The sequence below is a fragment of the Bos grunniens genome, chromosome 20 (assembly GCF_055505025.1).
Source record: "Bos grunniens cultivar Pamir isolate PY7600 chromosome 20, Bosgru_T2T1.0, whole genome shotgun sequence".
NCBI lineage: Eukaryota > Metazoa > Chordata > Mammalia > Artiodactyla > Bovidae > Bos > Bos grunniens.
The window spans coordinates 16,630-39,590 of record NC_141184.1 but is presented as its reverse complement, the minus strand read 5'-3'; the positions used below and the strand labels follow the sequence as shown (position 1 = coordinate 39,590).

Sequence of the window (22,961 nt, the reverse complement as noted above, 5' to 3'; positions counted from 1 at the left end):
GAGTTCCTGTTTACAACGGGCGGTGGAGCAGCCCCTCTGAGAGGCTGGACCACAGTGGGAGCTGCGGAGCAGCTCAGGTCCTGGGGAGGCTCCTGTGAGCCACACGTCTCAGGGGGAGGAGTCAGGAGGAGACACAGCAGCCCAGAAGGGTGAGGGCCAAGGAAAGGGCCTTTAAAAAGCTAAGTTCCAGAGTCCCAGGAACCAGGTGTTTCCACTTTAGGTGGTGTGTCTGTGTGTCAGATGTCTGTCCCGGCGCTTGCACATGGGCTCCTGGAAGCCCTGGGCGGCTGCATGTGGCCCAGGGGCCCTGTGTGCCTGGCTGTCACCACGCAGTGACGCTGCCCATGGGTCCACACCGGTCCAGTCGGAGAGGACCCTCCTCCAGGCCCAGAGAGCGGGCTGAGAAGCAAGAGGACTGGGACGGGGTGGGGGCCTGCTGTGTCCTTTATCTGCCCAGTTCTGGCTTTCTTTGCGCTAAGATCCTCAGGACCTGCTGGTGCTTCAGCTTTCGTCAGCCTATGCCGGCCCTGCCAGCAACAAAGAGTGAGTTTTTTCCATGCATTTCTAAGTCATTTAGACTCTGCTGCATTCTGTGTTTCATTCTGTGACACTCTCATATCCTAAATAACTAAATTTGAATAGATTATGATTTACTAACTGAGGTCTAAAGCTCTATGGGTTTATACAAATGCACAGTGGTAGATATTCATCTGAAATGTCAGTTTAGTCGCTCAGTTGTGTCTGACTCTTTGCGACCCCATGGACTGCAGCCCGCCAAGCTTCTCTGTCCATCACCAACTCCCGGAGCTTACTCAAACTCACGTCCATCGAGTCGGTGATGCCATCCAACCATTTCATCTGTAATGTATCAGATGGAATATTGAACCTCCTACCTCATAATCTTTTTCTAAGTCTGTTTTGCCTTTTTCAGAATGTCGTATAAATGGGGTCATTAGTGTGTAGACTGGATTCTTTTACTTAGCAATATACACGTAAGATTCATCCATGGTTTTTGCTTGGTTTGATGGTTCATTCTGTTATATTTCCAAATACTATTCCATTGCATGTGTATTGGAGGAAAAATAATGTTCCCTTTATATTTCTCTTTTCCTCATTGAGACTTTCCCCCACAACAAAAGGCAGATGAACTGGAGGAAAACAGAAGCTTATTACCATGCATAGCCCCTATATGCTTGTAAGGTATCTAGGAAAACTTGAAATGGCCCAAGCCTGTGACTTATGGGCTATATTTAGCTAAGAACAAAAGAAAGATATTGTGGTGGGGGGCGGGGGACAGAACGATTTGGGAGGTTTGGAGGCAAAGCACAGTAAACAGGGGTCTGGATAATATGCAGATTTACATCCAGGCCATCTCCATGGACTAGCTTCTCTGAAGACTTAGTTATCCTTCCATTTCTGGTACATAGGTGGAGACAGCCTTACAAGTGGAGATTTCCATAATAAATGTAAATTTAATTCCTAAAAGGGCATTTTCAAACATCCTCCTGGATCTGCTATTTTTTAAATGTCAGTCCAGAATGATCCTGATGTCAAAAAGACACAACTTGGGGTGGCATATTCTGCTCCCCTTGATATATATGTGCCCTAATTTACTTATGAATTCATTTACAGAAGAACATTCTGATGTCTTTCAGTTTTTAACCAATTTTTAACCCAGAATAGAGCTACTGTGCATTATTTTATGCTTGTTTTTGTTTGAACAGTTTTTCAAAGCTGTTGTCTAAATACAAGAGGTGTAGTGTTGCATCCTAAGATGAGTCTGTTTAGCTTTGGAAAAAACTGTCAGACTGTCTTCCAAAGGTGGCTGTGCACGCATCCCACCAGGATCTTGAGTAGGTTTTCTTATGGTTGTTTACTGTCAGTGTACCCTCTGTGGCCAGGTGTATGTTTCAGTCTTTACCAATTATTAACAGGTTTGTTTGCTCTAGAGTTCTTGGTATAACTTGAGTACACATTCTTGATCAGATATGCGTTTTTTAAATTATTAATGTTTGGCCGTGCTGGGTCTTCGTTGTGTGGGCTTTTGTCTAGTTCTGGCGAGCAGGGGCTGTGCTAGTTGTGGTGTGTGGGCTTCTCACTGGTGGCTCCTGTTGTGGGACACAGGCTCTGGGGCTCATGGGCTCAGTAGTTGCAGCTTCCGGGATCTAGAACACAGGCTCAGTGGTTGCGGTGCGTGGGCTTAGCTGCTCCACAGCATGGACAGGGATCCAACCTATGTCTCCTGCATTGGCATGAAGATTCTTTAATACTCAGCCAGCAGGGAAGCCCTCAGCCATGTTTTACATTCTAGTTTGCCACACCTGTATCTGGTGAGAGAGGCCAGTATCAAGAGGCCTGGGAGCTGGGGGTGCTCAGCCACAGTTCTGGCTGTGCCATCGAAAGCTTTGGGGTCTTTGGTGAGCGCCTCAACTTTCCTGGGACTGTTTCCTCTCTTCAAAAATGCCCTGCTGTTGGACTGTAGCCCGTCAGGCTCCTCTGTCCATGGGATTTCCCAGACAAGAATACTGGAGTGGGTGCCATTTCCTTCTGCACAGATACACATTTGGAAGATATTTTCTCCTGGTTTGTGATTTTTATGCAGGAAGGGGGAACCCCTTCCACGGCCTGAGAGCAGGCTCTTGTCTGATACTTGGAAATGAATTGTCCGAGGCGACATGTGCTGTCAAAGAGACTTTATTGGGAAGGGCTGCCTGGGTGGAGGGCAGGAGGGTGAGGGAAGCTGAGAGAACTGCTCTGCCACGTGGCTCACAGTGTCAGGTTTTATGGGCACTGGGTTAGTTTCTGGTTTGTCTCTGGCCAGTCATTCTGAATTGGGGTCCTTCCTGGTGGCATATGCATCACTCCATCCAAGGTGGATTCTAGCAAGGAGGATCCTGGGAGGTTGGTAAGACCTGTGGATTGGAGTCTCCTATCTCCTTTGACCTTTCCTGAATTCTAGTTGGTGGTGGCTTCTTAGTTCCTTGTCCTTACCCAGGACCTCCTGTTGTAAGACGACTCCTGCAGGTGGTTTCTCTGGTGCCCGGCAAGGACGGGCGGGTGGTTTTGGTTAGTGGTTCCCCTAACGCTTTGTCCTGTGGTTTTCTTGAGTAAGGTCCTTTACAGAGTGAATGTATACATTTTTAAAAGTCAGTGTTTTAATTAATTTATTTAAAACATTTTGTATATTGGCTTTTTTGTTGTGTTTTAGAACTCATCACCAGACTCAAGGTCATGTAGATCTTTTGTTGTTTTCTAAAATGTTTATAGTTTTTAACTGAAATGTGGTGTCAGTTGCAAAGTTTGTGTTTATGTTCCTTTCATTCCATATGGTTTTTAATCAATTGTTGCCTGGCCGTGTGTTGAGCAGGGTCATGGAGATTTTTGGCTCCATTTCAGTTTGGGTTTCCAGTCTGAGTGCTCACAGCAAAGCTGGTTCTGGGTGAGCCCTCTGAGGTCTGTGACCGCGGGGCTGCCCGCTCGTCTCTGGTGGCTTGCAGGGGGAGCCAACACCCCTCTGACCCGTGGGCACAGGACATTTGCCTTTAGGCTGGGCTCGGTGACCAGCTGGCGGGAGCTTTGTCTCCTCAGGACTGTCAGGGCTGAGGCTTCTGGATAACGGGGCTGCGTCCCAGCTGAGACGAGCGGGGTTGCCTCAGTGCTCGCCAGCAGGGAGGCGCTGCAAGAGGGGAAAATGAGGACCAAGTAGACGTTTCCTGTGTCCAGCTGAGTGCTGACCAGAGGTCCATCTCAGAGGACTGGGGCGGGGCGGGGAAGAGCTCCATGTGCAAATGGCCAGTTCCTCACTGTTGTGGTTACTACAGCTCCCGGATGTAGTTTGAAGTCAGAGAGGAAGATGCCTCCAGGTTCATTCTTCTTTCTCAGTCTTTTTGGCTGTTCAGGGTCCTTAGTTGTTGCAGAATATTATTAGGAACATTCTATGAATATTGCTATGAAAAATGCCATTGGATATTATATTTTGATTGCAGTGCATTTGCTGATGGCTTTTGTTGGAATGGACATTTTAATAACTCATTCTTCCAGTGCATGAGCATGGAATATTTTTGTGTTTATTTGTGTTTTCTTTGGTGTCTTAATCAGTGCTTTCTAGTTTTCTGACTACTGGTCTTTTATGTCCTTGGTTAGGTTTTTTCGTAATTTTTGTTTCTGATTGTTATTAGTGTATAGAAACACAACTGATTTTTATATAGTGATTCAGATTGTAAATTGTAGTATTTTGTATGATTGTAAATTGATCCCAAATTATTCAACTTTACTGAATGTATTCTAACAACTTTATGTGGGAAATTTTATTTATAAATTCCATGTGGACTCCTTCAAGGGCAATGAGCATCACAACTTCCCTTGAACTTTGCCTGGGTAAATCTTGGCCTCTATAAGAGTTTCAAGCCTGTCTGATCTTATTTTCTTTTGTGGTATTGACATGGTTGTTTTGAAAAAAATTTACTTTTCAGCAACTTAAAATGTGCAGGAAACTCTTAATATTGCTAAAAACAAAACAAAACAAAACAAAAAAACACCTCACATTTGCCACATAACCTAAAACACTCCATGCATTTTATCCAAAATGGGCGCATTCTCCTGTGGAACCAGCACATAATCTCCAAAATCAGGAAATCATATAGTTTCTACATTGTAATGTAATCCACAGCCCCACTTCCACTTTCAGCAATTGTCAGATTGTATGAATGTATCTTTTTTCCCGTCCTCATCCAATTTTTTTTAAGACTGTTACTGAGATTTTCAGACATTTGGACAAACTTGATGGATGTAGATTCACCAAGTAGACATGGTGAATATGGGATCTGGGTAGCCTTTTCTATGTGGATTTTTTCACTAAAGATGTTTTTAATGTTTATTCATTTTGTAACATGTACCAATACTACATTCTTTTTCCCCATAGTAATTAAAAATAAATAACATGCCATTTACTATTTACATATTTGTAAGCATACAGTGTTGTAGTATGAACTACCTTTCCTTGTTTTGCAAACCAGGTTAATAATGTGCACCTTGTGCGTGCTTTGAAGAAACTCGGGAAACTGAGTCAGTGACTGAAATGGTCCAAGATATCACCTTAGATACCATCTTCATCTAAAAACAAAACAGGGGCTTCCTGGTGGTCCAGTGGCTAGGACTGGACACTCCTTAAGAAGGAGGCCCAGGTTCCATCCCTGATCAGAGAACTAGATCTCCTATGCCACAACTAAGAGTTTGCATGCCACCGCTAAATATCTGGCTTGCCTCAACGAAGGTCGACCTGGCGCAGCCAAATAAAAAAACAAATAAATATTAAAAAACAAAACTAAAGGAAAGGAAGGGTATGGTTGTTGTACAGATTTACGTCTTAGCTTTCCCTATTGATAAAAAAAGAGTTTCACAAGACTATCATCTTTCTATATGGTGTATACAGAGAACTCCTTTGAAATGAGATTTCTCTTGTAAATGTAACTCAGAAGAGCCATCTTGAACTTGGGTTTCAGAGATGATCATGTGTCCTCTTAAAAAAAAATGTTAATTAAGTCCAACGAATTCTCATGCTGAAGGGGTATATTTTGGGGTAGCATTTGCTCCCCTTCACTTTGGATGTATCCCAATTTGCTTACACAGTCATCTACTGAAGACATCCTGATATTTGAAAGTTTTTAGCCATTAGAAGTAGAGCTGCTGTGTATAATTGTGTGATACTTTTTGTCTGGACACTTTTTCAAAGCTGTTTACTAAGTACTAGACATGTAGTGTTCAGGTCACAGGCGAGCCTTGTTTAGCTGAGGAAAAATCCAGCTAAGTTTCTCTGTGGCATGTGGGATCTTCCTGGGTAAGGGATTGAACTTGAGTGTTTTGCATCGTCAGGCAGATCCTTTACCAGTGAGCCACCAGAGAAGCCCCACCCTGCACCCCCGTTTTTTGAGTTTACTGGATCTAATAGGTGTGCAGTGCTACCTTACTGTTGTTTTAGTTTGTAATTTCCTTATGATATATGATTTTGAGTATTTTTGATATGCTGATTTACTATCTTTATATTTTCTTTGGCCAGGTATTCAGATTTATACATTTTTAATGAGGTTGTTTGTTCCAGATTTTTTGGTATAGTTGGAGTACAATCCAGAAGTAGATGTCTTTTTGGAACACTTTTGCTTTCTCCATGATTCAATGAATGTTGTCAACTTGATCTCTACACTTACAGTAATAAAAGAACCATTGCTATTTAGAATGCGGGGGCTTTAGGGAAGCCATTAGGTCATGAAGGCTTTGCTTTGCCCTCATGAACTGAATTAGTGCCTGCTCATGCTTAGTCGTGTCTGACTCTGTGACCCCATGGACTGTAACCCCCCAGGCTCCTCTGTCCATGTGGTTCTCCAGGCAAGAATACTGGAGTGGGTTGCCATTTCCTGATCCAGGGAACATTCCCTACACAAGGATCAAACTCAGGACTCCTGCATTGCAGGAATATTCGTTACTTTCTGAGCTACCAGGGAAGCCCATGAACTGGATTAGTGCCCTCATAAAAGAGCCCAGGGCACTCCCTTGCCCCATGTGATGTGTGGGCACAGCAAAAAGACAGCCATCTACAAACCAGGAAGAATGCTTTCATCAGAACCCAATCCAATCTTAGACTTCCAGCTTTCAGAACAGTGATAAATAAATGCTTATGTTATAATTACTATAGCAGCCCAAACAAGCTAAAGCAATCATTAACATAATGTTCAGGTATCAACAGTTTTCACCAGAAGACTATACATGAAAGAATGTGTTCTGTTTGATTTCACTTGTGTAAAATTCAGAAAAAGACAGAAACTGTGTAGAGTTAGGGTCTCTAAAAATAAAGATTGATCTAACTTGAGGAATCCTGACTCAGAAAGAAGATGAGAAGTTTGTCTGATGTAGTGTTGGTCTTCTACTTGGTTTAGAAGTTTGGTCATAAAGGCATTTTTACTTTGAAAAGATTCAATAAATTGTAAACTTATGTTTTGTGCACATTTTGAACGTGTACTATAAACATTTGAAATATGTTAAAAATGATACTACTCTTCAAAGAAGCGAAACTTCCTTTGAATATGAAAGCAGTCTCTTTGTCTACTGAAGGCAGAACGTATTAGTTTGCGAGGGCTGCTATAACTAAGTACCACAGACTGGGGTGGCTTAAACAAAAGAGGCTGATTTCCTTGCAGTTTGGAGGATAGTAATTCAAGATCAAAATGTTAGTAGGGTTGGTTTCATTCTGAAGCTTCCATCTGGCTTATAGACGGCCATCACCTCCTGTGTCTCTCACGGTCTTTCCTGTGTGTATTCTTGTGTTCTAATCTCCTTTCTTAAAAAAGATATCAGTCATCCTGGGTTAGGATGCACTATTTGAACCAATTACAATTTAATTTCCTCTTTAAAAACTATATCTACAAATTTAGTCGTATTCAGAAGTACTGGGAGTCAAGATTTTGATATATGGATATTAAATAAACTTTTCAACCCATAACCCAAAGTGGGATTGTAATAGGTTGTTGCACAAAGTTATGATAATTGTGTGGAAGAAATTAACAAATATTACGGGTAACAGACTATGGCACGAGTATCGATGGCAGACATCAGTATTATGATGTAGACTTCCCAGTGTATGAAGGAAAATATTGACACTGAATCTAAAAAAGAAAAGCACTAGAAACCAGTTGGGCCCCATGGCAAATCTGAATTGTACCCAATTGTTATTTCTCCAGAGAACTCATTTAGTGCAAAATACTGTCTAACAAAGTGATTACTTAATACTCACCTATATGTATAATCTCTTAAGGAAATGGCATCAATCTACAAATATATAAATACTGCCTGCATTATTCAGCAGAAGAGCCATGACATTGATGCTCTTTCTAAAATGGCTCTTCCTTCAAAGGTATGTAGACTTCTGTATTATACATTTATTTATAACCATCAAAACTCTGCTTTCTTATTTGGGCAATCATGTGCTAAAACTAGACTTATGATTCATAAATGACAAGAAAGAAAAAGGAAATACCAAGACCAGAAAAGTGTGGATATTTACTATTTTAGGTACTATTACTTATATAATTCATTGAGTCATTTAGGTGGATGATAAGGAATATATTGAATGCCATTCTCTATGATTCTTTACTTAATGACTAATAGCTACCATTTATTGATGACTACCCAGTCCATGGATGTACAAAGTGTCAGAAATGACTGAGCACAAACACACACAGACATGTATGGAGAACAATATGTTCCATGGAGCATATTTTCTGTTGCATAATCCTCAAAATAAACCTACTCATATAAGGAATCCATTTTGACACACAAAAAACTGCATATAAGGTAAATAAGCAGGGTGACAAGATACAGCCTTGACAGTCTCCTTTCTTGACTTGGACCAGACTGTTGTTCTAACTGTTGCTTTCTGACCTACATATAGATTTCTCAAAAGGCAGGTCAAGTGGTCTGGTATTCCCATCTCTTTCAGAATTTTCCAGTTTATTGTGATCCACACAGTCAAAGGCTTTGGCATAGTCATTAAAGCAGAAATAGATGTTTTTTCCTGGAACTCTCTTGTTTTTTCAATGTTTTTCCAACAGATGTTGGCAATTTGATCTCTGGTTCCTCTCCCTTTTCTAAAACCAACTTGAACATCTGGAAATTCATGGCTCATGTATTGCTGAAGCCTGGCTTGGAGACTTTTGAGAATTAGTTAACTCGTGTATGAGATGAGTGCAACTGTGCGGTAGTTTGAGCATTGCCTTTCTTTGTGATTGGAATGAAAACTGACATTTTCCAGTCCTGTGGCCACTGCTGAGTTTTCCAAATTTGCTGGCATACTGAGTGCAGCACTTTCACAGCATCATCTTTTAAGATTTGAAATAGCTCAACTGGAATTCCATCACCTCCGCTAGCTTTGTTCATAGTGATGCTTCCTAAGGCCCACTTGACTTCGCCTTCCAGGATGTCTGGCTCTAGGTGAGTGATCACACCATCGTGGTTATCTGGGTCATGAAGATCTTTTTTGTACAGCTCTTCTGTGTATTCTTGCCACCTCTTCTCAATATCTTCTGCTTCTGTTAGGTCCGTATCACTTCTGCCCTTTATCGTGCTCCTCTTTGCATGAAATATTTTCTTGGTATCTCTAATCTTCTTAAAGTGATCTCTAGTCTTTCCCATTCTATTTTTTCCTCTGTTTCTTTCCAATCAGATCAGATCAGATCAGTCGCTCAGTCATGTCTGACTCTTTGCGACCCCATGAATCGCAGCACGCCAGGCCTCCCTGTCCATCACAAACTCCCAGAGTTCACTGAGACTCACGTCCATCGAGTCAGCGATGCCATCCAGCCATCTCATCCTCTGTTGTCCCCTTCTCCTCCTGCCCCCAATCCCTCCCAGCATCAGAGTCTTTCCCAATGAGTCAACTCTTCGCATGAGGTGGCCAAAGTACTGGAGTTTCAGCTTTAGCATCATTCCTTCCAAAGAAATCCCAGGGCTGATCTCCTTCAGAATGGACTGGTTGGATCTCCTTGCAGTCCAAGGGACCCTCAAGAGTCTTCTCCAACACCACAGCTCAAAAGCATCAATTCTTCGGTGCTCAGCCTTCTTCACAGTCCAACTCTCACATCCATACATGACCACAGGAAAAACCATAGCCTTGACTAGACGGACCTTTGTTGGCAAAGTAATGTCTCTGCTTTTGAATATGCTATCTAGGTTGGTCATAACTTTCCTTCCAAGGAGTAAGCGTCTTTTAGTTTCATGGCTGCAGTCACCATCTGTAGTGATTTTGGAGCCCAGAAAAATAAAGTCTGACACTGTTTCCACTCTTTCCCCACCTATTTCCCATGAAGTGATGGGACTGGATGCCATGATCTTCGTTTTCTGAATGTTGAGCTTTAAGCCAACTTTTTCACTCTCTACTTTCACTTTCATCAAGAGGCTTTTGAGTTCCTCTTCATTTTCTGCCATAAGGGTGGTGTCATCTGCATATCTGAGGTTATTGATATTTCTCCCGGCAATCTTGATTCCAGTTTGTGTTTCTTCCAGTCCAGTGTTTCTCATGATGTACCCTGCATATAAGTTAAATAAACAGGGTGACAATATACAGCCTTGACGAACTCCTTTTCCTATTTGGAACCAGTCTGTTATTTCATGTCCAGTTCTAACTGTTGCTTCCTAACCTGCATACAGATTTCTCAAGAGGCAGATCAGGTGGTCTGGTATTCCCATCTCTTTCAGAATTTTCCACAGTTTACTGTGATCCACACAGTCAAAGGCTTTGGCATAGTCAATAAAGCAGAAATAGATGTTTTTCTGGAACTCTCTTGCTTTTTCCATGATCCAGTGTATGTTGGCAATTTGATCTCTGGTTCCTCTGCCTTTTCTAAAACCAGCTTGAACATCAGGAAATTCACGGTTCACATATTGCTGAAGCCTGGCTTGGAGAATTTTGAGCATTACTTTACTAGCATGTGAGATGAGTGCAACTGTGTGGTAGTTTGAGCATTCCTAGGCATTGCCTTTCTTTGGGATTGGAATGAAAACTGACCTTTTCCAGTCCTGTGGCCACTGCTGAGTTTTCCAAATTTGCTGGCCTATTGAGTGCGGCACTTTCACAGCATCATCTTTCAGGATTTGGAATAGCTCAACTGGAATTCCTTCACCTCCACTAGCTTTGTTCGTAGTGATGCTTTCTAAGGCCCACTTGACTTCACATTCCAGGATGTCTGGCTCTAGGTGAGTGATCACACCATCGTGATTATCTTGGTCGTGAATATCTTTTTTGTACAGTTCTTCTGTGTATTCTTGCCATCTCTTCTTAATATCTTCTGCTTCTGTTAGGTCCACACCATTTCTGTCCTTTATCGAGCTCATCTTTGCATGAAATGTTCCTTTGGTATCTCTGATTTTCTTGAAGAGATCCCTAGTCTTTCCCATTCTGTTGTTTTCCTCTATTTCTTTGCATTGATCGCTGAAGAAGGCTTTCTTATCTCTTCTTGCTATTCTTTGGAACTCTGCATTCAGATGTTTATATCTTTCCTTTTCTCCTTTGCTTTTTGCTTCTCTTCTTTTCACCGCTATTTGTAACCCTGTTTAAAATAGACTGTATACAGGCAACACTTAAATATACTAAGAGGTCCAGTCTAACACAGTGATGGTTTACCCCATGAATGGACTCTCAGGACTAAGCCTCCTTTATCTACATATGCAAACATACTAACCCTGACCTATTACTGTTAGTCACAGTGTATGTAAAATTGTGCTAAGTGTAGTCGTTGGATAACTCATAAACACATTTGGATAAGCACATGTTAATTTGGAGGTATCTTTGTAAGAGTTGAATATGCTTTCTTAGGATATTTTCTATAAATAATTGCTTTTCACTTGTTTTATAAGTAATATATAATTTCATGAGAAAAAATTAAGACCTCATCACTTTTCCATGAATATAAAAGTTGGTGGATCATCATTTATCAAAAAAGCTTTCAATAACATTCATACATGCATGGACTTTTGAAAACAAAAATGTATTCAGAATCTTCAGCTAGTGTCATGAATCAATCAGAAGGTTAGCTCTCAATATGTATTGCTCTATAATTAACACTATTTGTGTTTCAAACCATCTGTTGACTCACCGTAATTCTACTCTTTGGTTTGGATTTTGGCTAGTTGTTTTTCTCTTCATTAATTTAAATAGGTGAAAAATTTATGAGTAAAGCCTATCATGTCCTTCTCATAGTTTAAAAACATGAAGCAATATGGATTTTTGTCATTTAAAATCTAACTTTTGATCAGAAGAATGTCCTGTTAAACATTTGATTGCTATGATGAAGGTATTGCTTGATTCCAAATTCTTGTCACTAACATTACATTCTTGGGTTTGTATTTAGCTGCTTAAATCAAGCTTTTAATAACTAGAGTGGATCAACCAGATAAGAATCTGTGTAAAACCAAATGGCATTGCACTAGACATGTGTTAAAATGTGATCAGCACAGCTCAAACTGGTATCCATTGGGATCTGATTACATGTTTACAATTCAATTTATGTTGATTGGTGTCCACTTAATCTACCTTCATTCTTAATATAAGTGAAATACATTTTTTGTCCTTGTTGACTCTTGCTAATAATACCAGCATAAAAGCAAATCAGAAGCAGAAGTAATTTCTCATGAATGAGTTTATTCTTGTTTAAGGGGCACACAATTGAACATGTGTAGAAAGATTCTGAGAAGTAACATTTACTTGTGGTAGTATCACTGGAAAGATGGATTCATTTAAGCACAGAGAGTATTGTTACTCAGGCTAAGTTACTAATTGCCCACAAGCCACATTCCCTTAGATTGGTTCTGAGAAAAAGCAGATGGTAGGAGGAGAGTTCTTTTTCATAACTTTAGGTTCTGAGCAGGAAGAAAGAGTACTATTTGATTAGTATTGGAAACTACATTAACAATTTTTTTTTAATGTTTTCAAATCACCCAAGTTTGCTTCTAACAAGTTGGTGTCAAATATGAAACGATAGGCTGCTCAAGAAACAATCATACTGACAGAGATCATTATAACTTGACCCTTTAAGATCACATTTTCTGTGATCCTTATGGCAGACATATTCCTCAGTGTCCACTATTTTGTTTCATTTTGTAAGTAAAACATTTGTCATCCAGCTGTTCACCACCATTCCCATTGCCCCTTGTCAGTGGGATACATAATGTTGTCAAGTCTTGGCAATGAGCCATCAGTAGAAAGTGGTGCCTGAAACCTAAAGACCACCTTCTCTATGTTAAAGCCATTAGATACAGACTTTATTCTCTTCCTTCCCACTTGAAAATGTTGCCACTGAAATGATCACTTTTTAGACAAAGATGGAAACCACATACTGAGGGTCTAATTGCCTTTCCCAATCCCCTTAACTCATATTGCTGACTGAGAAAGGAATAAATTACTTTATTAAGTCACTGCATCTTGGGAGTTCACTTAGCTATAGTGCTATATTTGCTCTTATAATACTTTCCATAAACATATCCTTGGCACTTCACCTCTGCATCTTACCACTCACTAGGACAATTTTTACCTGAGAATGATCAAGTCTCTTCAGAAACTATTCTGGTATTGAGAGAAGGGCATCTTGTCTTCTGTCTTAACCAGAAGGAGAAAAACTCAAGGTTCTGATCTATATTAGATATTAGGTTATATATCCCTTTGTCCTAACTACTTGATGAGTCCTTGGGCTTGTTATGACCTTTAAGAGTCCAGTTGTCACATTAACTGGTTTTGGATCCCTTTTGACTCATCATCTGAGCCATTTCACTAGCCTTTTTAGGTACTTACAAGTCTTTTTCTTAAGCTTAGGAAATCTCAGCTATGTTTTGTCTGCACTGTGCTTACAGGTGTAGATAAGGTTTCCACCAGACATTTGAGCCAGCACATCTTTAACTGTCCTTACTTATTAGTGGGGCTTCCCCAATGGCTTAGCAGCAAAGAATCATCTGCAAGGCAAGAGACATAATTTCAATCCCTGGGGGAACATCCCCTGGAGAAGGAAATGGCAACCTACTCCAGTATTCTTGCCTGGAAAACCCCATGGACAGAGGAGCCTGGCAGGTTACAGTCCATAGGGTCACACAGAGTCGAACACAACTGAGCATGCACACACTTACACGCACTTATCATGAGTGAAATTGTTCCTCCAGAAGATGTGTTAAGTTCCTAACCTGAAGAACTTCAGAGTTTGGTTATAGGATCATTGGGTTATAGGGTCATTATTTGGATATAGGGTTGTTGAAGATGCAATTGTTAATATGAAGTCATACTGAAGTAAGGTGGACCGTTAATCCAGTGTGAGTGATCTCCTTACAAGAATGAAGAAATTTGGACACAGATGTAGAGGGAAGATGACCATGAGAAGACAGCAGAGACTGGAAAGATGCTTACAAGACAAGGAATGCCTGGGACCATGAGCAGCTGGAAAAAAACAAAGAAGGAACCTCCCCTAGAGCTTCATAGAGAGCCTGGTTCCACCAATACCTTGACTTCAGACTTGTAGGCTCCAGAACTGTGAGAAAATAAATTTTTGTTGTTCTAAGTCAATGAGTGTGTGGTACTTTGTTAACGCAGACTCATGAAACTAATATATTTCTTTACAGTATTGTTTAAATGTTAGAACTTTGGTTTTACTTTAGTTTTTCTTAGTCTCCCAGGCTATCATCCCTTCTGCTCTAGGAGCTCTTCAAATGTATCTGAAGTTTCTTTGGTAAACCTGTGGTTTTGCAGCAACCTCCCCTGAATACAGTGTGCTACCCAGAAGGGGCACCAGATTCCTTTCAAAAGATTCACTGACCTTTAAACCCTTCTCACATTGCCAATCTCAGGTTCAGCCCTTACTCTGCAGTTTACTATAGAAGCTCGCTGCTGTGCTTCTAACTATTTAAATTATACTTTTGGAATTATTTAAAAAATAGCAACAACAAAGATGTTCTCCTCTCTTGAGTTTTATTTTTGGCAATTGACAGTCATGATTTCCAAGATTAATTTCTCTGCAACTGTGCTCCCTGACCCCAAAAGAAGTTGATTTAAGAACCTGAAAATCAGGATTGCAATTCATTGCTTCTCTTCAGAATTTGTACAGTTTACATCCACTTAGAACACCTTGTTGCTGCTTTAATAATGGTATTGAGGTTAGGTGAGGCATATATTAAAATAAAGTTTAATGTAAATAATTTAACATGGCAATATTGATGTCTTCACATAAATGTGAAATCTAATTTAACAATGAAATGGTTACTAAGATAACTTGGAAAAAATAAGCTAAACTGTTTCTAAATAACTTATACAATCAATATTTTGCCTGTATTTTCCAAAATAGCAGACTATTCAGCATATTCAGGAATGTTTTTGATTTTGTCCTATGAGAATAGCTCACAATATCACCCACATGGTAGACATCAAACATTTGAATCTGAATTAAAAAAAACAACAAATTCCAGTTGATGGTTTAAGTGGGTCTTAGATTGTATCACTTTACAACCACCCCAACATAGAACAATATTCCTGACATCTGACAGCAACCACGTTTATAACTTGGTTTTAAACTACCGCTTCCTGTTAAACCATTGTAATTTCTTCAAATCCCTAAAATATAAAAGGATCTTAATTTTGCTGAGGGAATATAGGGGTATGTCTGCATTTTTGTTTTGATACAGAAAAAGAGAGTATGATTTTCCAAAAGCTGACCCTCATTTCCAGATCTGCATGTTGAAAAATGACATCTTTTCAAACAACACGAGAACCGTGGAATTACAGAGAGTGACCGCCAGTGAATCTAGTGGGAGTCAGAAGCAGAGAGGAATGATTTTTAGCAGACAGGGTGCAGTTGAGGAACAGCTACTGCATGGAATGACGTGGGGATGGACAAGAAATTTACTTTACCACCTCCCTTGTTCTGTCTCCACAATTAATAAAATAGAAGCACTTTTGAAAGCAGTGGCTAAATCTTATTATCAGTTAAATAGAAACTATCCAGGTCAACACTATCAAGTGTCACAGATGCAAATAGTAGCAATTTGTTATAAGTGTGCATTATAATCTTTTAAACCTTTTACCTTACTTAAAAAATTATATGAAAAATAGAACACATGTGCAAAGTTTGCTCATATAAAAATGGTAGAAGTAAAATTAACCTATCAAAGATAATAAAAACAACCTATCTGCATGTGGCATAGTTCCAAGACAGTCAGTGTTACAAGATACATCTTAATGTTTATTAGAGACAGGAAATAACATTTTTCAAAGGCTTTCCTCAAGGCATGTTTTACCTCTTGGTTCCTCAGGCTGTAGATCATGGGATTCAACAAAGGAATGACTATGGTGTAGAAGACAGAGACCATTTCGTCTGTGTTAAGGGAATGGTTTGATTTGGGCTGCAGATACATGAAGATCAGAGTCCCTTGGAATATAGTGACAGCAGTCAGATGAGAACCACAGGATGAGGATGCTTTGCGCCTCCCTTCTGCAGATTGGATTCTCAGGATGGCAGCCACAATGTATCGGTAAGAAATAAGGACCGTGGTCAAAGGGCTGGTTATGTTGAATCCAGCAAAGATAAAAATCAAGATCTGAGGCTGGTGTCTGAGCAGGCAAGGGCCATCAAAGGGACATCATCACAATAGAAGTGATTAATAATATTGGGGCCATAGTAGATCAGTCAAAAAGTAACAGCTATGTGGAGGAAAGCAACAGAAAAGCTGTATCAGTAAGGGCCTGTGACCAGTTGCATGCACACCTTTTGGGACATGATCACCATGTGGAGGAGAGGATCGCAGATGGCCACATAGCGGTCATAAGCCATTACTGCAAGAAGGAACGTCTCCAAAATCAAGAAGTTCAGGAAAAAGCCTAGCTGTGCACACATGCATAGAGAGATATGGACCTGTGCTTGGTCAGAAGTGTCTCCAGGAACTTTGGGGCTATTGATGAGGAGTAACAAAGGTCTACAAAGGCCAGATTACTGAGAAAAAAGTACATGGGTGTGTGAAGGTGAGGATCCAACAGGATTAAGGAAACGATGCCAATGTTTCCCACCAGAGTTAGAGAATATACCACTAAAATGAGAAGAAAGAGAAGGATTTCACTCTCTCTCTGGACTGAAAAACCCAAAAGAATGAATTCCATCACCTGGTAATATTCTCTTCAATCATTTGTTCTAGTCTCTGAACTGCTGAAAAGAGGCAAGTTAAAGACAGATAAGTTATCAGGAGTAAGGAATTGTCATCAGATGCCAAAACATGTGTGTTGTAACTTGAGAAATTATTGCTTATTGAACCAGAATAAGTGAAGTCGCTCAGTCGTGTCCAACCCTTTGCGACCCCATGGACTGTAGCCTACCAGGCTCGTCCATCCATGGAATTTTACAGGCAAGAGTACTGGAGTGGGTTGCCATTTCCTTCTCCAGGGGATCTTCCTGACCCAGGGATTAGAACCCAGGTCTCCTGCATTGCAGGCAGACGCTTGAGCCACCAGGGAAATTACCCAGAAGTTCTGAAGCAGAATATCAGAACAAATAAATATATCCCCTCTCAAACTCTCCTATCTGACTATTTATAATTTTCTGAAGCCAAAAATTGAGGTTTAATAAAAATAATATTTATAAATATATGTAATATTTTAGGTTTAGATTATTTTTAGTCATATTAAATAATAGAGAGAATAAAGACATTTTAAAATATCCTTCTCCCATATTTACTTCTCAGTGGAGTAAAACTTTAATATGTAACATTTTATTTGTTTTAATAGACATTTATTTTAACAAATGTTCATTATGGTAAATATAATACAAAGCTAAACAGGATATTCCATGGATAGAAAAGTGGAGGAAATTAAATATTTCTATTTGCGAATTAGGCAAATTTTGGATTCATATGTAATTTATTCATTTTCAAATACTACTTTCTAAAAGTGAAAAAGTACACTTGTAGTTAGAATACACATATGTTGAAAAGTAGAGTTCTTTATAATCATTTACTCAATGGACTTGAGTTTGAGCAATCTCCGGGGACAGTGAAGGACAGGGAAGGCTGGCATGCTGCAGCACATGGGGTCACAAAGAGGCAGACGCGACTGAGTGAGTGAACAGCAACAAATGTTTTACATTAATTATTTTCAACACATAGTCAGGAATACTTTCTAAATTATTGGCGTAACATTATTGGTGTTACAAATTTTTAGTGATTTTTTGCCCGGGGAGCCCTAATGCGGGGCGGCCCAGCAACTGTCTGCAAAGGCCTCCCGTGGCTGTTTGCTTCCTTCTACCAGAGCTAGCTGTGCTCTCCGCTTCGTTTTTTCGCAAGCCAGGGCTCTGCCTGACACTCTTCGCCGGGGGCACATGGGAGGTGCCAGGTGCCCTCAGTTGGGTGACCCCAGCATGGCACCCCGCTGTGGTGTTGATACACTCCCGAAGCCTCCTTCCCCATGGGCAGTACTGCGCTCACCTAGAAATGTGTTTGCAAGGCTCAGAAAGTGTAGGGTGACACACAGCCCTGACTTGGGAATTGAGGCCTTTGGAGCAGGCTTGGTGGTCTGACCTCTGAGAAGCCAAACCCCAGCTGTGAGGAGAGCCCTGAAAACACATTCTCTGGCCAGCCTTTCCTTCCTCCAAGATAGATAGCTTTCCCAGTCTCTTGTGTGCTGAGAGTCACACAGGGCTGAAATGCACTTGCCTTAATGTCATTATTCAGTAGCAATTGCCCCTGAGGCCCTGCACCTAGGTTGGGCTCCCACACTCACAGGCAAATCAAAGTGACCTCCAAATGAGTAAGCTCTTTGCATCAAGTGGCCTAAGTATTGGAGTTTCAGGTTCATATTTGTCCTTCCAATGTATATTCAGGCCTGATTTCCTTTAGGATGGAGTGGTTGGGTCTCCACAGTTCAAAAGCATCAAATCTTCGGCAGTCAACTTTCTTTATAGTCCGACTTTCACATCCATACATGACACATGGATAAACCATACCTTGACTAGACAGATCTTTGTTGGCAAAATAACGTCTCTGCTTTTTAGCATGCTGTCTAGTTTGGTCATCACTTTCTTTCCAAATCGTAAGCATCTTTTCGGAGAAGGCAGTGCCAACCCACTCCAGTACTCTTGCCTGGAAAATCTCATGGACAGACGAGCCTGGTAGGCTGCAGTCCATGGGGTTGCTAAGAGTCGGACACAACTGAGTGACTTCCCTTTCACTTTTCACTTTCATGCATTGGAGAAGGAAATGGCAACCCACTCCAGTGTTCTTGTCTGGAGAATCCCAGGGACAGGGGAGCCTGGTGGGCTGCCGTCTATGGGGTCACACAGAGTCGGACACGACTGAAGTGACTTAGCAGCAGCAGCAGCAAGCCTCTTTTAATTTCATGGCTGCAGTCACCATCTGCAGTGATTTCCGAGCCCCCCAAAATAAAGTCTGCCGCTGTTTCCACTGTTTTCCCATCTATTTGCCATGAAGTGATGAGGCCAGATGCCATGATCTTAGTTTTCTGAATGTTGAGCTTTAAGGTAGCTCTTACACTCTCCTTTTTCACTTTCATCAAGAGGCTCTTTAGTTCTTCCCTTTCTGCCATAAGGGTGGTGTCATCTGCATATCTGAAGTTATTGATATTTCTCCTGGCAATCTTGATTCCAGCTTGTGCTTCATCCAATCCAGCATTTCTCATGATGTACTCTGCATATAAGTTAAATAAGCAGGGTGACAATATACAGCCTTGACATATTCCTTTTCCTATTTGGAACCAGTCTGTTGTTCCATGTCCAGTTCTAACTGTTTCTTCCTGACCTGAATACAGATGTATCAAGAGGCAGGTCAGGCGGTGTGATATTCCCATCTCTTTAAGAATTTTCCCCACTTTTTTGTGATCCACATAGTCAAAGGCTTTGGTATAGTCAATAAAGCAGAAATAGATGTTTCTCTTCAACTCTCTTGCTTTTTCCGTGATCCAATGGATGTTGGCAATTTGATCTGTGGTTCCTCTGCCTTTTCTAAATCCAGCTTGAACATCTGGAAGTTCACGGTTCATATATTGTTGAAGCCTGGCTTGGAGAATTTTGAGCATTACTTTACTAGCGTGTGAGATGAGTGCAACTGTGAGACAGTTTGAACATTCTTTGTCATTGCCTTTTTTTGGGACTGGAATGAAAAAGGTTTTCAATTGCAAATGCTTAAAGAACCAGCTTTGCAATTTCCAAGAAAAAAAAAAAAAAGTTTCATTTTGAGAGAGTCATTTCCTAGGCAGGGTGATAAGGAGTCTAGGGGTCCCCCAGGAGAGAGGGGTCTGGAATTCTCAAGGAGGAAGAAAGGACAAACTTTTTTTCTATCTCTACATTCCTTAGGATTATATAACAATAATGTATCCTGCCTAAGGACAGTCTCTGGATTAAACCTTCTGTTATCTTAAAATGTAAATTATGGGAGTAGACCTGGTCTTTACAAGGATGTATCCTGCCTGAGGACAGTGTTATCTTAAAATGTAAATTATGGGAGTAGGTCTGATGAGGTCTCTACAACCTCCAGACATTCTTTGGATTATATAACTTCATTGTTAACACTAGCAAGTGGGTACTCTTTCTGCCCCCTTCTGATGCCTATGTCAGAAGCTTTCTCTATCTCCGCTATACTTTAATAAAACTTTATTATACAAAAGCTCTGAGCGATCAAGCCTCGTCTCTGGCCCCGGATTGAATTCTTCTCCTCCGGGGGCCAAGAATCCTGGTGTCTTCACGTGATTCAACAACAACCTTTCAATTTTAAGCAATTTTGTCTGAAATCCAAGGAATATCATGGCCATCCTGCATCAAAAAGTCATCTTTCCTTTAGGTAGTCATAGTTTCATGCCTAAATTATAGACCAAATAATGCTCAAATTGACTCTGATATCAGGGGCAGATCAGCTGATAAAAAGCTTGGATTGTCCCTCTGGAGGGAAGTGAGACCTTAGTCCCATCAGAAGAATCTGAGGGGTTAAGGGAATTTGCAGGAGTGGGGAAAGCTTGGTCCATCCTACATGTACCATAATCTTATATAATGCTTATTTACTTTACCAAAGTGTAAAAAAAATTATAAAAACAAATATAAATCACTGAAAGGTAAAGAAATTCATAATCTGTGATCAAAAGCTTCATTCTAAGAAAACTGTGTTCTCTTAACCTAGAGAGTAGACTAAATTCCAGTCTGACCAGCTTACCAGATAACAAACAAAAAAATTGTTTATGGGTAAGCCTAGAAAAGTCTTTTCCATATATCTTGAAGGAGCAGTAATCATAGAAGGCATGTTTAAAACCTGATTAAATTGAAATTGACAAAGTAATCTGGTCACTGCTGTGACTTGAAACACTTGAATATGATAACCAGAATTGTAACTGACAGCATTTTATCATAACATATCAGATTTTCATGAATGTCACATAATTTCTAGGATATCTATATTAGTATCATCAACCATACAATATAACTTGAGAAGATTCATCACTCTTTCTGACAACACTTCCCATGTAGTTTAACATGCCAAATGAACTCAAGTTGTTTAATATCTCTCTTTGGGAGGTCTCAGGGGCCCTCTGAAGCATCCCAAAGTTAGCTAGAAGTCAATTATTTAGGAAGGTTTGTTCATAAATATCAAAAGGGTTTATAACAGTCAGGTAGGATCACATCAGTTACTGTGAAACAATACTTCTCCACTTAGCCAAAGTTAACACAAGATTTCAAAGGTAGACCTAGAACAGATCACTTAAGAGGTAAAGAAACTTAAAATCCATTTGCAAAGGCAGTTCAACATCTCAAGAAAGCTTGTACCAGGCACAAAACTCTTTTCTGGGGGTCCAGTTTCCATAAAACCTCCTTATCCCTTTCTGTACCCATTCCTTTGCTTCTCTCATCCTGAAACTGCCACCTGTAAGTCAGAACTACTTCTTTTTCCTTCGTAAAATACGATTTCATTCCTCATACCTTCTTTAATAACAAGACATACATTCTCCTTAAGCAACCAAGACCTGACTTTTATATTGGCATTCTATAGGTTGGTGAACATACACATCAGTGATACTATCGAAAAAAAAATTGCTTTCTTACAGTGAACATCTTAGGATGGCACCAGACACTATTCAGGATAGTCAAGAATCTCTTTAGTTTCTGTGTAAGAGGAAGGGCCTGTCAAGTAGTGAATGTTTCAGAACCTTAATTTATTTGGAAATGACCTAGCTATTCAATACACTGTCGTCACTTAGTTTAGCACAACGATAGAAATGCAGGTAAACAAAATCTGGAGAAACTACTCTAAGTTCAGTTCAGTTCAGTTGCTCAGTCGTGTCTGACTCTTTGCGACCCCGTGGACTGCAGGACGCCAGGCTTCCCTGTCCATCACCAACTCCAGGGCCTTGCTCAAACTCATGTCTATAGAGTCAGTGATGCCATCCAACCATCTTATCCTCTTTTGTCCTCTTCTCCTCTGCCTTCAATTGAGACTATTATAGACAGATATTTAAAAGTATAATTATTGTAAATAGTTTATCTAAAAGCTCATATCGCATTTACATTTTTTAGGAGTTTTTTTTGGTTTGTTTTTAGAGGTATTTTCTTTGTGGACAAGTTTGTGACAGATATAACAATATAGCAATATTTAACATAATAAACCTAGGCACTATGAAAATTTTATGCTTAATGTTAATGACTCTCAGACATGCCTATATTAGAAAAAAAATACTATATATTTAATATTGATTATTTCCCAGTTCACATGAACCTGAAATTCATTTAGGTCAATTTTTTCTTGTAGTTAGAATTGTTTGATTTGTAAGGGCTTCCTTTTCTTTAGATTATTTAAATAAGAACTCACAACTTCAGCAATATTACCAAAAAACAGAAGACTCACACTGAGACATATATAAATCCACACAGACAGACAGACAGAGATCTTCTAGTTTTCCGCCTAAGATTTAAAATATCTCTTTGACCTCCTTTTTGGGGGTGGGGGGCGGTGGGGCTTGAAATTCTCATTTGCCGAAGGCTAAGGTCTCAGGCCAAGTGGGCAGTGTTTTTCAAGGAAAGGGTTAACTTCGAGCTTTGCCCTAGGCAGGCCTTTTTAACAAGCTAATTGTTTTTAATTGCATATGCAAGAGAACCAGCTTTACAGTTTCCAAGAAAAAAATTTTTTTATTTTAACCAATTTTCTCTGGTTCTATAGAATATCATGTCCATCCTAGATCAGGTCATCTTATTTTCTGTAGTCATAGTTTTATCCCTGAATTATAGACAGATCAGCTGACAAGGTTTCCGTAGGTCAACCTGCGGAAGGATCATTAACTTGGTTGGTTCCGAGAGCGGTGCGATGGCCTCGCCGCGCCCCGCCCGGCTCGTCAGCCTCTCCTCCAACCGTGCGGCGCGGGATGGGAAGGTAGGGAGGGAAAGACGTCTGGAAGGCGGCGCGCCCCG

The 22,961-nt window shown here is 40.3% G+C and overlaps 1 long non-coding RNA gene and 1 pseudogene across 2 annotated transcripts; one reads left to right on the top strand and one right to left on the bottom strand.

Annotated features, from left to right (window-relative positions):
* On the top strand, positions 1-14,089 carry LOC147349996 (uncharacterized). 2 transcript variants are annotated; one of them, XR_015149140.1, is made up of 3 exons: positions 1-543; positions 7,805-7,903; positions 13,839-14,089. It is a non-coding gene; the product is annotated as an uncharacterized LOC147349996 (long non-coding RNA). The 2 variants fall into 2 exon arrangements; XR_015149141.1 differs by having other exon boundaries at positions 426-543; positions 13,860-14,089.
* A 1,541-nt stretch (positions 14,090-15,630) lies between these two features.
* LOC147349995 (olfactory receptor 8U3-like) lies at positions 15,631-17,093 on the bottom strand (annotated as a pseudogene).
* Positions 17,094-22,961: the final 5,868 nt, after the last annotated feature.